The sequence below is a fragment of the Dama dama genome, chromosome 18, assembly GCF_033118175.1.
Source record: "Dama dama isolate Ldn47 chromosome 18, ASM3311817v1, whole genome shotgun sequence".
NCBI lineage: Eukaryota > Metazoa > Chordata > Mammalia > Artiodactyla > Cervidae > Dama > Dama dama.
Genome location: NC_083698.1, coordinates 47,889,676 through 47,906,432, shown reverse-complemented (window position 1 = coordinate 47,906,432; position 16,757 = coordinate 47,889,676).

Here is a 16,757-nt window from a genome sequence, read left to right as displayed (position 1 = left end):
TAGAGGGGGAAGCTAATTGTAGAAAACTGTTAGTAGACAGAATACTTTTTGTCCACAGAAATGCAAATTGTATCCCGTGTGTTTAGTGTGGCCATTGATTATTTCCCTGTGAGTATTGACCAGTTTTGCCAGTTTGAACTCCTTTATTAAAATCGTGTCAACATTACTTATCTGATAACAAATATTTGGTCCTTTAGGTTTTCATTTGAATGGTTTTTATCTTACTTTGTACTCAGATTAATTGATGAGTTAAATAAAAGATTTAGCAGGTGTTCACTCAGATGAGAGTCATGATCATATCCACTTTTGAAATTTATTATTCACTCTGTTCATTTATTAAACACTTACTGACCATGCACTGGGTCCTGCATTTGTTACAATAGTAAGCAAAACAGATACAGCCCTTGTTTTTACAGAGTGTCAAAAGGGAGAAACAAAGTCAACAGGTTCTAAGTAAGCAGGCAATTACAGTATGTTGTCTCTGTGGTAGGAGTCCCTAAAATGGCCTAAGAGGCCCAGTGCGCCGGTATTCGTGCTCCTACATCATCCCCTCCCCTTCATATGGGTTGGATGTATTAACTCGTCAGAAAGCAGAGAACGAGAGAGGAGAAGAGAAGAAAGGAGAGGAGGAATGTTACTTCCAAGATTAGGTTATAGAAAATTATAAGTCCAGTATTGGGCACCCTTCCTTGTTTCTTGCTTGCTGGCACTGTGCTGAAAGCCAGCTACCATGCTGTGATCTGCCCCGAGGAGAGCTTCCCGTGGAGAGGTACCTCTGTGTGCTGCCGACAGCCACACAAATGAACTTAGAAGTGCATCCTCACTAGGTCCATCCTTGAGATGACTACCGAGCTAATCAGGCCCTTAATTGCACACTTGTGAGAGACTCTGAACTGGAGAGGCATGTGTAATTATTACCCATAGTAACTATAAGATGGGCTTCCCAGGTGGTGCAGTGTTTAAAAAAAATCCACCTGCTAATGCAGGAGATGCAAGAGACAGGTTTGATCCCTGGGTTAGGAAGATCCCCTGGAGTGAGAAATGGCAACCCTCTCCAGTATTCTTGCCTGAAAAATTCTATGGACAGAGGAACCTGGTGGTCTACAGTCCATGGGGTCGCAAAGAGTCGGACACAGCTGAGCATGCACACACGCATGTAAAATAGTTTATGTTGTTGTTTTGAGCCATTAAGTTTTAGAGTAACGAGTTATGCAACAAGAAGTAACTATTTTCTATCACAGCTACCCCACCGGTAATCACAAAGCTTAGGTCAATCGTCCAGGAAATCAGAGTATCCAGGTCCAAGTGAACCAAACTGGAAATTGCAGACATCACAGTGCAAACATTCAGAAAGGCAAACCATTCTTCTCCCAGAGGGAGATGCCATATTAATCATGCAATAGCTCTTTTTAATAGCTCTTTTTAACAAGATTTTTAAAAAATAACCCAGCCTCCATTTGAGCCCCCAGGGTTTCTTCTCATATTGTTTCCAACACTAGTCCTCTTTTGTTTTCTTTTTTGTGATTTCAGCAGTTTTATATGTCATCCTTTTGTAAGAGGTAACCTGGGCCAGCTTGAAAAACAATAGATAAAAGAGAAAGCCCACAGATTTTGACACAAGAAATGCCTGCATTTGAATTATGGCTGTCACCAGTTGTAGAGCCTTGGGTAAATCTCTGAACCTTTAAACAAGCATGCTAATACCTTGATGAATTGCTGTATTTAAACTTCAAATTTTGAAGTAATGCATTGAGGGACTCAGCACACAGTAAGTCTACACAAATACAGATCATTCTCCACTTCAGCATCTACATCCCAATAAACCCATTGTAAACTGAACATATCTTAATCTTAAGCCAAAACAGCATTAAAAACACTTCATCTGGGACTTCGCTGGTGGTCCAGTGATTAAGACTCCAAGCTCCCAATGCAGGGGCTCCAGGTTCTGAACTAGATCCTGCATGCTGCAGCTAAGATCCAGCGCAGCCAAATAAATCACACACACAAGCGCTTCATCTACCGAACACCATAGCTCAGCCGAGCCTACCTTAAACATGCTCAGAATACTTACATCAAAGAAGAAGTGAAACTCTCACTGTTTGCAGATGACATGATCCTCTACATAGAAAACCCTAAAGACTCTTCCAGAAAATTACTAGAGCTAATCAATGAATATAGTAAAGTTGCAGGATATAAAATTAACACACAGAAATCCCTTGCATTCCTATATACTAACAATGAAAAAACAGAAAGAGAAATTAAGGAAACAATACCATTCACCATTGCAACAAAAAGAATAAAATACTTAGGAGTATATCTACCTAAAGAAACAAAAGACCTATACATAGAAAACTATAAAACACTGATGAAAGAAATCAAAGAGGACACAAACAGATGGAGAAACATACCGTGTTCATGGACTGGAAGAATCAATATTGTCACAATGGCTATTCTACCCAAAGCAATCTATACATTCAATGCAATCCCTGTCAAGCTACCAACGGTATTTTTCACAGAACTAGAACAAATAATTTCACAATTTGTATGGAAATACAAAAAACCTCGAATAGCCAAAGTAATCTTGAGAAAGAAGAATGGAACTGGAGGAATCAACCTGCCTGACTTCAGACTCTACTACAAAGCCACAGTCATCAAGACAGTATGGTACTGGCACAAAGACAGAAATATAGATCAATGGAACAGAATAGAAAGCCCAGAGATAAATCCTCGAACCTATGGACATCTTATCTTTGACAAAGGAGGCAAGGATATACAATGGAAAAAAGACAACCTCTTTAACAAGTGGTGCTGGGAAAGCTGGTCAACCACTTGTAAAAGAATGAAACTAGAACACTTTCTAACACCATACACAAAAATAAACTCAAAATGGATTAAAGATCTAAATGTAAGACCAGAAACTATAAAACTTCTAGAGGAGAACATAGGCAAAACACTCTCCGACATAAATCACAGCAAGATCCTCTATGACCCACCTCCCAGAATATTGGAAAGAAAAGCAAAACTAAACAAATGGGACCTAATGAAACTTAAAAGCTTTTGCACTACAAAGGAAACTATAAGTAAGGTGAAAAGACAGCCCTCAGATTGGGAGAAAATAATAGCAAATGAAGAAACAGACAAAGGATTAATCTCAAAAATGTACAAGCAACTCCTGCAACTCAATTCCAGAAAAATAAATGACCCAATCAAAAAATGGGCCAAAGAACTAAACAGACATTTCTCCAAAGAAGACATACAGATGGCTAACAAACACATGAAAAGATGCTCAACATCACTCATTATTAGAGAAATGCAAATCAAAACCACAATGAGGTACCATTCCATGCCAGTCAGGATGGCTGCTATCCAAAAGTCTACAAGCAATAAATGCTGGAGAGGGTGTGGAGAAAAGGGAACCCTCTTACACTGTTGGTGGGAATGCAAACTAGTACAGCCGCTATGGAGAACAGTGTGGAGATTTCTTAAAAAACTGGAAATAGAACTGCCATATGACCCAGCAATCCCACTTCTGGGCATACACACTGAGGAAACCAGATCTGAAAGAGACGTGTGCACCCCAATGTTCATCACAGCACTGTTTATAATAGCCAGGACATGGAAGCAACCTAGATGCCCATCAGCAGATGAATGGATAAGGAAGCTGTGGTACATATACACCATGGAATATTACTCAGCCATTAAAAAGAATTCATTTGAATCAGTCCTAATGAGATGGATGAAACTGGAGCCCATTATACAGAGTGAAGTAAGCCAGAAAGATAAAGAACATTACAGCATACTAACACATATATATGGAATTTAGAAAGATGGTAACGATAACCCTATATGCAAAACAGAAAAAGAGACACAGAAATACAGAACAGACTTTTGAACTCTGTGGGAGAAGGTGAGGGTGGGATGTTTCAAAAGAACAGCATGTATATTAGCTATGGTGAAACAGATCACCAGCCCAGGTGGGATGCATGAGACAAGTGCTCGGGCCTGGTGCACTGGGAAGACCCAGAGGAATCGGGTGGAGAGGGAGGTGGGAGGGGGGATCGGGATGGGGAATACGTGTAAATCTATGGCTGATTCATATCAATGTATGACAAAACCCACTGAAATGTTGTGAAGTAATTAGCCTCCAACTAAAAAAAAAAAAAAAAAGAATACAGTTAGTCAAAATCACTTAACACAGAGTCTATTTTATAATAAAGTGTTGAATATCTCATGAAAATCACTGAATACTGTGCTGAAGTGAAAAACAAAATGGTTTTAAGAGCGTGGCTGACCAGGGGCTGTGGCTCGCTGACTCTGCCAGCATCACAGGAGGGTATCTATTGCTGTGTCACTAGCCCAGGAAAATCTCAAACTCAGTCCGAAGTATGGTTTCTACTGAATGTGTCTCACTTTCACACCATGTGCTAAATGTGTGTGCTAAGTCATGTGTGACTCTTTGCAACCCTCTGGGCTATAGCCTGCCAGGCTCCTCTGTCTATGGGATTCTCCAGGCAAGAATACTGAAGTGGGTTGCCATGTTCTCCTCCAGGGAATCTTCCTGACCCACGGATAGAACCCGCCTGTCTTAAGTTTCCTGCATTGGCAGGCAGGTTCTTTACCACTAGCACCACCTGGGAAGCCCACTGTAAAGTCAAAAAATCAAGTTGAACCATCATCAGCTGGGAACCATCTATAATCATCATCATTATCATTCCTTCTCTCATGTTTTTTCTTAAGGTCAGTCTTAAAGCATCTCCAACATATTTTATTAAAATTCCCTTTGTCAAGCTGTTTTTAATAGCAAAAGACATTCTAGGTTCTACCCACATGCTGATCCCAGAATCTAGAAAATCCTATTTCAGAGTACAGGTATATTTACAACCTGGAAGTATTGGCTCATCAGGGATTATGGAAAGATTGTTTACAGACATTTGCCAAGAAAAAGCACAGCAAGCTGACCACAGGCAGTTCATAGTCTGCCCTCTCCCCTAAAATAAAATAAAATGAAATACAGAATAATTGACCAACAACTTAAAACATTTAAAAATCTTTGAACTAAATTTAACAATATATATTTGGTTGCCTCCTGAGATGGAAAATCTCGAGATTCAGGGTACAGGAATAGAAAGGAGAATTCATCTTCATGGCATTTTTGCTACTAGTCTAAAATTTTTGTACTATATGCCGATATTACCAAAGCAAAATGTGATTAATGAAAACATACCCACTCTGAACCCTATTACTGTACAATTTCCCTTTCAGTTTTATTATTCCCAATATTTATTCTCTTTTAGTAAATAAGAACATGAATTCTAACAGTTTTTTTTTTTTTTTCAGGAGTAATACAAGTATGTTTTTTATCACATAGAGCAGAGGTCCCCAACATTTTTGGTACCAGGGACTGGTTTCATGGAACACAATTTTCCCACAAATGGGGGAGGGATAGAGGGGAGGGGGTGGGTAGTGGGGAATGGTTTCGGGAGGATTCAAGCATATTACATTTATTGTGCATATTATTTCTATTATTATTATGTCAGCTCCACCTCAGATTGCTAGGCATTAGATCCCAGAGGTTGGGAACCCCTGCCATATTCACCCCCCATTGCAATCTTACCTCCGATTTGATCTAGCACTTCACCCTGCCCATCTGTAGCCTGGAAGGCGGTCACCTCCCTTCCGGCCTCTTCTGGAAGAAGGAAAACAAACCCCCACCAGCCTTCAGGCCATCATTGCTCATTAGCCACAGCTGTAGGCAGTTCACCCTCAGTTGCACGGGGACTTGAGGACTCTGTTGGACAGGTCAAACTAAAGCCCTTGTTCTCCCCTCAGCCCCCAAGATCCGGGCAATGATGTGGGCTGCTTGGGTATTGTCTGTGCTCTTGGATATTTATAATAGTGCCTCCTCATTTAAGAGAAAGAGTAAGACAAGGAGGGGGGAATACACTTAGCAAAACTTAGAAGAGCCGTTTTAATTGTCCTTAAACCCAACTGATAGTAATAGCTATTTCAATGGGCTTAGGGTTCTTATCTCTGCTGGATGGTTAGTGGAAAATGTATGTCTTTGAAACCATTAGAGCCAAGATTCCAAGGAAACAAAACGAAAGCAAAGAACTTGAACCAATTCAAAGCAAATTAACTCCTAATTAACCAGCACAGACCAAATGTTCTGTACCTTTGGTAAAATAAATAAATAAATAAAAGAACCAAATGAGGCATTGTCACTGTAACAGACATGATATTTATGTTACAGGGATTTTTATGGGTCTAAGAAGATCTGCTCTGGCTCCTATGGAGATTTGAAAGGTCCTGAGAGGGGCTGAGTAGACCGGAAGGTAATGAGGCTATGTCTACCTCTCCCATCACTTCTTCATCGGGAACAGTAGAATGGTTTGGCCCCAGACCCTGGGAAGGCACACCCACCTCCCCACTCCATCAGGGACACTGTTCCTTTTTGTTTCTTCTCTGTTTTCCCCTTCTGTCTGATATGAAGGAGGCACTATATGGCCAGATGTTATTATTTTTATTAAAATTTCACTGATACTCCTTTAATTCTGACTTTTAGCTTATTTTATTGGATTTTAATTTTAGCATTATATTAGTTCTTTTTCTTATTTTTAGTTTTCATTATCATTTAAAACCATTGTGATTAATTTTCTTTACCGTTAACATTCTCCAATAATTTACTCCAATGACTAGCTTACGTTTGTCCTTCACTTGGGTTTTGCTGACCTCTTTGTTCTACTGTGTTTTCTTTTTGGTTGAATTGGATAGGGTGATGGGAATGGGGCCTATTAGGATGGTAGTGGTCATTTACTTCCAGTTTTGTGACTTTAAGATAAAATTGCTGTATGACATTACATAAGTTTTCAGGAATACAACATTTTAATTCGACATCTGTATCCTCTACAAAGCAATCATGGTCATGATGACTTTTAATCATCATGGGCCAAGGTGTGAGTCTGGAGAAGTGGTTACCACACTTCAGTGTCCCTCAGATTCACCTAAAGGGCTTGTTAAAACAAAGATAGACAGCACCACTCCCAGGGTTTCTGATTCAGTGGGTCTAGGTTGGGCCCAATAAGTATATTGGAGTGCCAATTGGTGACCACATTTTGGGAAACAGTCGTCTGGAGGAGTACATAAAGGGGAGAGAGTCCTTATTATAAACCTGGGAAAACACTTTCCATGTAGCCTAACTCATTTCTTTCCAAGTACCCACAGGTTTATTGGATTCTCCCCAACACATTCCACTCCCTGCTTAGTCTGAGCTTCTCCTGGTGCCATTAACCTCATGTCTATATGGGTCGTTGATTGGCTGAAAAAGTTGCTTGCTAAAATCTCACACTATTCTGCCCATGAGAAAATATGTGACTTTGAATCCATGGATCCATAATATATAATAATTGGGTTTTAGGCAAAGTTTGGCAGTTGCCTGCTAGGAAGGAAGAGCATAGTGAATCTCATATCCACGAATACACAGTTCTGGCCTGAACCTTGTGAGGAGCCAGAAGTAATGGCTCTCTAGAGGGACAGGAGGGCAGGGACATGGAAGTCAGGCTCCCGTCTCCGTTTTCAGAATTATTGCTTCTAACACAATTTGGGGAGAATGATAACAGAGACAACCCCCACCATGGCCCATCTCTGTCTCCTTTTCTTCTCCCCAGGTATAACTGGTTCTTCCAGGGAATGTGTACACTCCCCAGGCATGTTGGCAAAATTTTATTATCTATGTGTGTGTGTGTGTGTGTGTTTATGTGTGTGGGGTGTGTGTTTGGGTGTGTGTGTGTATGTGTGTGGGGTCTGTGTGTGTGTGTGTGTGTGTGTGTGTGTGTGTGTTGGGGGGGGGTGTGGGGTGTGTGTGTGAGGGGGTGTGGGGGGTCTATGTGTGTGTATTCAGTTGCTTCAGTTGTGTCCAGTGCTTTGTGACCCCATGGACTGTAGCCCTCCAGGTTCCTCCATCCAAGGAATATTCCAGGCAAGAATACTGGAGTGGATAGCCATTTCCTCCTCCAGGGGATCTTCCCTACCCAGGGATCAAACCCAGGCCTCTTGCGTCTCCTGCATCAGCAGGCAGATTCTTTACCACTGTGCCACCTAGGAAGCTTTCTGTGTGCCAACAATATATAGCATTATTGCATGTTATATGATACTTACAATAGTTTGTACCTTTTTTTCCTACTTTTCAAGCATGTCCAGGTCTCCCCTTTACCTCTATTACCCTGTCCACAACCTCCTTCTTTCCATCAAATTCTGAAATCATAGGGATATGGTGGGGCTGGGCTTTTCCAATCTTTTTCCTTCATCTCTGGAGAGTTTAGGATGGTATCCTAAGAAAACTAGACTCCCTCAAAGGATACTTATCAAATTTGGATCTAGCCATACCAATAATTCTGATAATAGTTCCCTCTTTCAACTAAATCTCTTGTTGGCTTTGTGTCCTCCACTGAGAGAAGGATTTTCCCATTGAAATGATTCTTCCCCAATATTGTCATCTTTCTGCCTTCTTCCTACCTCTCCACCGTGCCATCTGAAACACACCACAAAGTTTCAGAAAATGGGATGTCACTTCACTCCCTCCAGTTGGACGGATCTGCCCCACGGCTTGACTCCAGCCGTCTCCCAATGCAGTAGGAATAATGGTCAGTTAGAAATCCTGTAGACTCATTCACCATGTTGGCCCAGGTGGGCATGGCCAGCTGGATGTGGGATGCACTGCTCCACAGAAAACAGTATACCCTTGCAGACCACGAGTCACACAGTACCTGCAATGAGCATATCTTTTTCCACCTTGGTAGATCTGGAGTATGAACTGCATTCTCCAAGAATCCCTTCACCCATTGTGACTGGTTGGGACTCTGGTAGTAAGTTCTCCAAAATGTTAAGGACTTTTAATATTAATTATCTGCTAGAATTCTGGATTTTTCATTATCTGTTTCTCTCTATTTGGTCTTTGGGGCCTTTTAATTTTCCAGCTATGAGGGGAAAAAAAATATCTTACAGAGATACACATGGATCTATGATCCTTACCTCTGTCAGTTTTAGAGCCACTGTTACAAAATTGTCTAACTCATTAGGAGAGAAACCTTTTCCTGTGAGTTTAGATCTTGCTCCTTGGCGAGCTGACTATGATGTCTCTTCACATTGAAGTAAGCACAGAATTTTTCACCTAAACTGGGACATTTTTGAGAGTGACAACTGCTAAACCGTTTGGGGTGCTAGTACAACAGGAGAACTCCAGGCAGTCAGACAAACCAGGCTCATTGTCATGGTCACCCTACATCACATGCAAAATCCCTCTCCTATAAGAAGCTTCCAGAGGACGCTTTCAGCAAACATGCTGTGGCGTCACCCCTGCCAGGACCATCTGCTTGTGTTTGCAGCTCCAGGAAGCCTCGAGATTGGCTAAGTCACACAAAATATATTTGGACACATGTGGGATCTGTGGTCCAACTGCCAGAGTTCTACTGGTACAGAAATCTGTACAGGCCCGTGTTATAGATAGAAACTTCATTATCTGTGTGCTGTATGTTTCTGCCTCGGCTCAGAATGTAGGAACTGCCATCAACATTTCCTTTCTCTAAGGAAAGTGTTGGAGACTTTGACAAACATTTCTGCCCTCTCTGAAGTGCCAAAGAAAAATCTTCCATTCTTGGCAACTCGGTACTAGTGACTCCTCATGCAAGGAGGAATAACTTAAGTGATTCGATAGACCACAAAGAAACCAGGATACATTAGGCCACATTTTTCTAGAGTTCAGGGGAAATTATAATGATATTTAATATTTATTATTTGCTATACACCAGGAACTTTACATAGTTTGTATTTTGTACTATTTCCCTTGGCTGTTATAACAAACTACTACAAACTTGGTTTTAAAGAACAGAAATTTATTCTCTCACAGTTCTGGAGGCCAAAGTTTGAAACCAAGGTGGTGATAGGCTGTGCTCCCTCCAGAGGTGATATATCAGAGAGTTAATTCCTTCTCTATTCCCACTTCTGGTGGCTGCTGGCTTCCCTTCACTTCTGGCTGAGTCAGTCTGATCTCTACCTCCCTGGCCACATAGACACTTCCTCATCTGTTGATCTCATCTTTCTCAGCCTCACTCTTGTAAGGATACTTGTCATTTGATTTAGGACCTCTCCAGATAATCCAAGACAGCCTCCTCGTCTCACAGTCTTTAACTTTATTAAATCAGCAAAGCCCCCTTTTTTTTTTTCCAAATAAGGTAACATTCATAAATTCTGGGGATTAGAACCTGGACATATCTTTTGGGGGACCATACTTCAACACGCTACATATGGATTATTTCTCTAAATTCTTAAAACATAAGTCTAGACAATGGGTACTAGCAATGTCATCTGTATTGTTCCAGGGGAGAAATGGTGTTCACTTTCCCAGAGCTAATCAATGGATTTGAGCCTAGGGAGCTAGACTGTAGGGCCCACATACTTAACCATGACATCACAGGTCAGAGTTCACGAACAGCCTTTCTTGTAGATTTCTCACTCTCTTATACTCCTTTCCACATAAATTTTTAAAAGGCCAGAGTTCTCTGTTACTTCTGGCTTCCATATCATAAACAGACGAAGTACAGACCAAAGATACAAGTCCTACTACAGAACAAATAGATCAGACCGAGCAGGGAAGCCCCATTCTCCACATTCTCTTGGAATATGCTGTAATTATAATCAATCAAGATACATGTGTTTCTATTACATAAGGAAGCATATGTGTTGTTCAGTAAAATTACTAGAGCTTAATAATAGAATTAATTATGGGAATGAATACCAGACCATCTGACCTGTCTCTTGAGAAACCTGTATGCAGGTCAGGAAGCAACAGTTAGAACTGGACATGGAACAACAGACTGGTTCCAAATTGGAAAAGGAGTACATCAAGGCTGTATATTGTCACCCTGCTTATTTAACTTCTATGCAGAGTACATCATGAGAAACGCTGGGCTGGAAGAAGCACAAGCTGGAATCAAGATTGCCAGGAGAAATATCAATAACCTCAGATATGCAGACGACACCACCCTTATGGCAGAAAGTGAAGAGGAACTGAAAAGCCTCTTGATGAAAGTGAAAGAGGAGAGTGAAACAGTTGGCTTAAAGCTCAACATTCAGAAAACTAAGATCATGGCATCTGGTCCCATCACTTCATGGGAAATAAATGGGGAACAGTGGAAACAGTGTCAGACTTTATTTTGGGGGGCTCCAAAATCACTGCAGATTCCAGCCATGAAATTAAAAGACACTTACTCCTTGGAAGGAAAGTTATGACCAACCTGGATAGTATATTTAACAGCAGAGACATTACTTTGCCAAAAAAGGTCTGTCTAATCAAGGCTATGGTTTTTCCAGTAGTCATGTATGGATGTGAGAGTTGGACTGTGAAGAAAGCTGAGCACCAAAGAATTGATGCTTTTGAGCTGTGGTGTTGGAGAAGACGCTTGAGAGTCCCTTGGACTGCAAGAAGATACAACCAGTCCATCCTAAAGGAGATCAGTCCTGGGTGTTCATTGGAAGGACTGATGTTGAAGCTGAAACTCCAATCCTTTGGCCACCTCATGCGAAGAGCTGACTCATTGGAAAAGACCCTGATGCTGGGAGGGATTGGGGGCAGGAGGAGAAGGGGACGACAGAGGATGAGATGGCTGGATGACATCACAGACTCGATGAACATGAGTTTGGGTAGACTCCGGGAGTTGGTGATGGACAGGGAGGCCTGGTGTGCTGCGATTCATGGGGTCGCAAGGAGTCGGACACGACTGAGTGACTGAACTGAACTAAACTGAACTGAACAATAGAATTATCAGAGGATGAGTGGATGACTCAAAGTCTGTGTAACTTGGTGACCAACACAGTAAAAAACAAATAAAAACAAAAGAATAATAATCTCAGAGAAAACTTGGAATGCCTAGGAATGCTATTCAGCATGGCTGGAGGATGCCACAGAGGACATTAAAAATGCACAAGCGAAACAAAACCAAAATCCCCGGCAGAGTCACCTTTGGGACACACGGTTTACTCTGTGTGCATATATGTGCATTAATTTCATTCCATGAGTCCCTGGCAGAAGGGATCATCTGTGCGTGTCTACACTCTCCCGTTGTTGGTAAGCTTGCAGGACCCCACCCGCAATTTCTGAGGCCTGCTTCCACTTGCCCTGTACCAGCAGGAGTAAATAGCTGACATTCAGATTAAATCTTAAAATGAAAGAGCACACACGAGTCCCACCGTAGTAGAACAGGCTGCTACAGATAACTCTGTAATGTGATTTAGCTCACACATAATTGGTAAATAGGCAAGTGTTAATCAGGTTAACACAAAAAGCAAGTCAGTTCATACTCAATTTTTCCTTAGCCAAAGGAGAGGAGAGAGATTATAATCTTCTGCAGGAAAGAAAGAACTCAGGTTTTACAGTGGCAGCAGGAACACTGCAGCTCTAATTTTTAAATATGAAGCAAACATCTGCTCTCTGAGACAGAGACCTCTGACCTTGTAGTTTTCTTGGCTCTAGTCAAGTTGTCCTCAAGTGTCAGCTTCCAGGGAGAACCAGGGGCTCAGGGGATCACATCTACCCACATGTCTCTGCTCCATCTGGTTCTACTGCCTTCTTACGTCCGTTCTCTCTAGTGGTTCAGAATCTTGAAGGAAGGAGTGGTGAGGCATAAGGTTCTCCCTCACCTTTAACTCGAAGGACACAAGCTGGGGTACAGGCGAGCTGGACCCAAACCTCCGTTAGAGATGCTCACAGAGGATCCTACGTGGCAGTCATGGCAATCACAACTACACACACTCGGAGAGTGCTTGCTGCTTGTCAGGAATGTTCTAGCACTATTACCTGGTCTTATATATTGAAGGGGATCAGGATATGCCATCCCCAAATATGCCACTTAACATAAGGATTATTTTGAGCTGAAGGCATTTCAGTTCCTGAAATTCCTTATCTGCTTAAAAGCAGAGCCTCCCCAAAGAACGCAGCTGTCCTAAGTCCCCTGTAGGAAGTAACTATAATCTCTTTTGGGAGAAGAGAAGCCAACGCCACACCCAGACACACAGACACCCAGACACACAAAACCACCATCACCTCTCCCGTATATCCCCTCAAAGGCCCGTTTATCTGTCCAAAGAGTCATCTGCTTTTCCATAAAGGTTCTTCTCCCCCTCCAGGTCTAGGTAAATAGACCCTCAGTTCTAAGGACTCCTTTGAGTTACCCATCTCTGAGTATGTCTCCCATATATCTATGCAATGTACACATGAATAACCCACTTTTTTCCTCCAATTAGTCTGTCTTTTGTCAGTCCAATTTATAAGGCCTCAGCCAGAAAACTTAGGAGGGTAGGGAGAAAAAACATTTCCCTTCCATACAGTACGTTTGTATTCAATTAACTCATTTAATTACCACAGCCCTAATTTCTCAGGAGCTTTCACCTGAGGAATCCGAGACATGGACAGGTTAAGTGGTTTGGCTAAGGCCACTGCTATCACAAAGGCACAGCCTGCTTAGAGAGCACAGTTCTAGAGCTGAAATAACCGTGTTGGGGAAGGGGAGTTAAGATAAAAGGGGGAAAAAGAGCTAACACCAAACTTCTTGAGCTGGTGACAAAGGGAACCTGTAGGATCAGTCCTGATAAATTGGAGTAATGGGTTTGCAAATGTTATCCTGGGGATGCCCAGCTCATTGATAGCTAATTAAACATACTGTCTTCTTTTCATTTTTATGTATTTTTAAAATTTATTTATTTTTTTAATTAGAGTTTACTTTCCAATATTGTGGTGGTTTTTGCCATACACTGACCTGAATCAGCCGCGGGTGTACATGTGTCCCCATCCTGAACCCCCTCCCCCGCCCTCCCCATCCCATCCCTCAGGGTTGTCCCAGGGCACCAGCTTTGAGTGCCCTGTTTCATGCATCAAAGTTGAATTGGCCATCTGTTTCATTTATGGTGATATACATGTTTCAATGCTATTCTCTCAAATCATCCCACCCTCGCCTTCTCCCACAGAGTCCAAAAGTATGATCTTTATATCTGTGTCTCTTTTGCTGGCTTGCATATAGGGTCATCATTACCATCTTTCTATATTCCATAACTATGCATTAATATACTGTGTTGGTGTTTTTCTTTCTGGCTTACCACTCTGTAAAATAGGCTCCAGTTTCATCCACCTCATTAAAACTGATTCAAATTCATTCTTTTTAATAGCTGAGTAATATTCCATTGTGTATATGTACCACATCTTCCTTATCCTTTCATCTGCCGATGGACATCTAGGTTGCTTCCATATCCTAGCTATTGTAAACTGTGCTGTGTTGAACATTGGCGTACACATGTCTCTTTCAATTCTGGTTTCTTCAGTGTGTATGCCCAGCAGTGGGATAGCTGGGTCATAAACATACTAATTTTTAAAGTACATAACAACTATTCTTAACTAGAATAGCAGCATAGAACAATTATTTTTTCTTTTCTTTTTTTTTTTTTTTTTAAGAGACATCAATGATTTACTGGATGGGGGAGCTTAAACGTCTGAAGCAAGGTCCTAGAGCAACACCTCCACTGTGTGCAGCAGACAGCAGGTGGGACATGGTGTCAGTCTTTGTTCTAGAACAATTCTTAAATTTATCAAAAGTGGACTTCTGATAGAAGAGCTAAAATTTTCCACAAGGGCGAAGTGAAGCAATCACCCCCACCGTTCTTGCTAACTTGATTCTTAATGGTCAAACACCACTTCCGATGAGTTGGACACAGTCCCACAGAGAGGAGAAAGATGAACACTGTTTCGTAGACTAATGATGTGGTTACATTATTATCTCAAATCGTGAGTGGCCTGAACAGGCTCTGCAAGCTCATTATTGCCAGGAAACAGTTACAGATAACTTTTTAAATGTGAAAATTGCTATTTGGGGAAGATATCTCAGAACTTTTAACCTGTTTATATAGCAGCAGCAGCAGCAGCAGCATACAGGTCAATACAGGTTGTCTCAGTCCCTTGTACAAAGTCGTGTAGCCAGATCCGGGGATTCAACCCAGGCCATCTGAATCAATGGTTCACACACTTAGTTCTCTATTCCTCCTATAAGATATAGAGATAGAACAAGAATCCCAAAGCTAAGGCCCTGAGACAGGGTGGATCCATGGGCAAGGGTGTAAGTACGTGGGCTTCTGAATTATCGCAGCCTGGACTTCAACCTGGGTTCTTTTATTATCAGTTGCACGAATGTGGGTACATTACTTCTATTTCTGAGCAATACTGCCCTCTTCTGCCAACTGGGAACAATTGCACCCAACTCTGTTACTACAAAGATTGCCTATGTGGAATGTCTCCATAGGGTATCCATTTAGCTGGCACAGGATCAATACTAGCCGGTGGCCCCTTCTCCCTGTATGAAAGTTCTCAGTGAATTTAGAAGCACTGGCTCTGGTCCTGCTGATCCCTTCTCCATTTCTAGTGTCAGGGGGCCTGGAACTCAGCTAACACCTGACCTGACCCTGGGCAGTGAGTTACGAGCATGTCCCCTTCTGAGATCCTTTCCACACCAGGTGCTAGTGATTCTGGAGTTCTGACTCCATAAAGATAAAACATAGGAAAGCGAAACTTATACAGGAAGAAAGTCAGCCCTGTGGTCCATCGAGCAGCCAAGTCAGGCTCATCATCAGTGTTGTTAATTATTTTTTGACATCATATATTTGTTGCAAAACTTCAAAGGAGCTTAAGGGCAGTTATCCTATGACATCACAGTCATGATGTTAGACATCCAAGAAAGATAGATAAGTGAGGCATGAGCTCCTGATGTTTCAGGAGTTTTGGACTAAAGACTTTCTTCCACTTTGTGAAATGTCCTCTTTACCAAAACTTCTCACCCACCCCAATGTGTCACAGCCAAGTTTCCCTGGTTTATCCCCTTCATATGAATTTCACTGATGCACAACATGCAATGGCTCAGATACTTCCATATCAGCAATTCAACTTGCTCTTTATGCTTAACTTTGATGTCCGGGTATTTATTGCACATGAGATGCAGGACTACAGAGCAGCTAAGAATGTGTTCTTCAGAATCAGGTTGCTGGGATTGAAATGTAGTTTCTGGTACTTTCTGTATGTGTGACACGAGACAACTGTCCTCAGTTTACTTGTAAAAGTGGGTTGAAAGTGATAATCTCATAGGTTATTTGAAAACTTAAATGAGATTAGAATTTTGCATGCAGACCTCTCAGAATAAGTGTTTGATATTTGATTAGTGGGCTTCCCCGGTGGTTTAGATGATCAAAAATCTGCCTGCAATGTAGTCAACCCAGGTTCAATCCTTGGGTTGGGAAGATCCCCTGCAGAAGGAAATGGCAACCCACTCCAGTATTCTTGCCTGGGAAATTCCATGGACAGAGAAGCCTGGTGGGCTATAGTCTATGGGGTCACAGTGAGTCAGACACGACTGAGTGACTAATACTTTCACTTTCTTAATGAATATTGCCTGTTACTATTACTTAGAGATGAAGGGGATGCTAAATGCTATCTATCACAAATATTTTTCCTTTAGGGGATGCTAAATGCTCTTTATGACAAATATTTTTCCTTTGGACTCATTCGATAAAAACATAATCTTGCTTTTTAATATTCTGGAAGGTTCTAGTGAATTTAGCTGAGGTTGTTGATGGACTTGAATTGTCAACTGGATTCTGATGTTTCCTGGTGGTGGTGGTCATGGTGGTTGTACATGTTTTGTTTGAGGTTTGGGGTATGAGAAGTACTATTT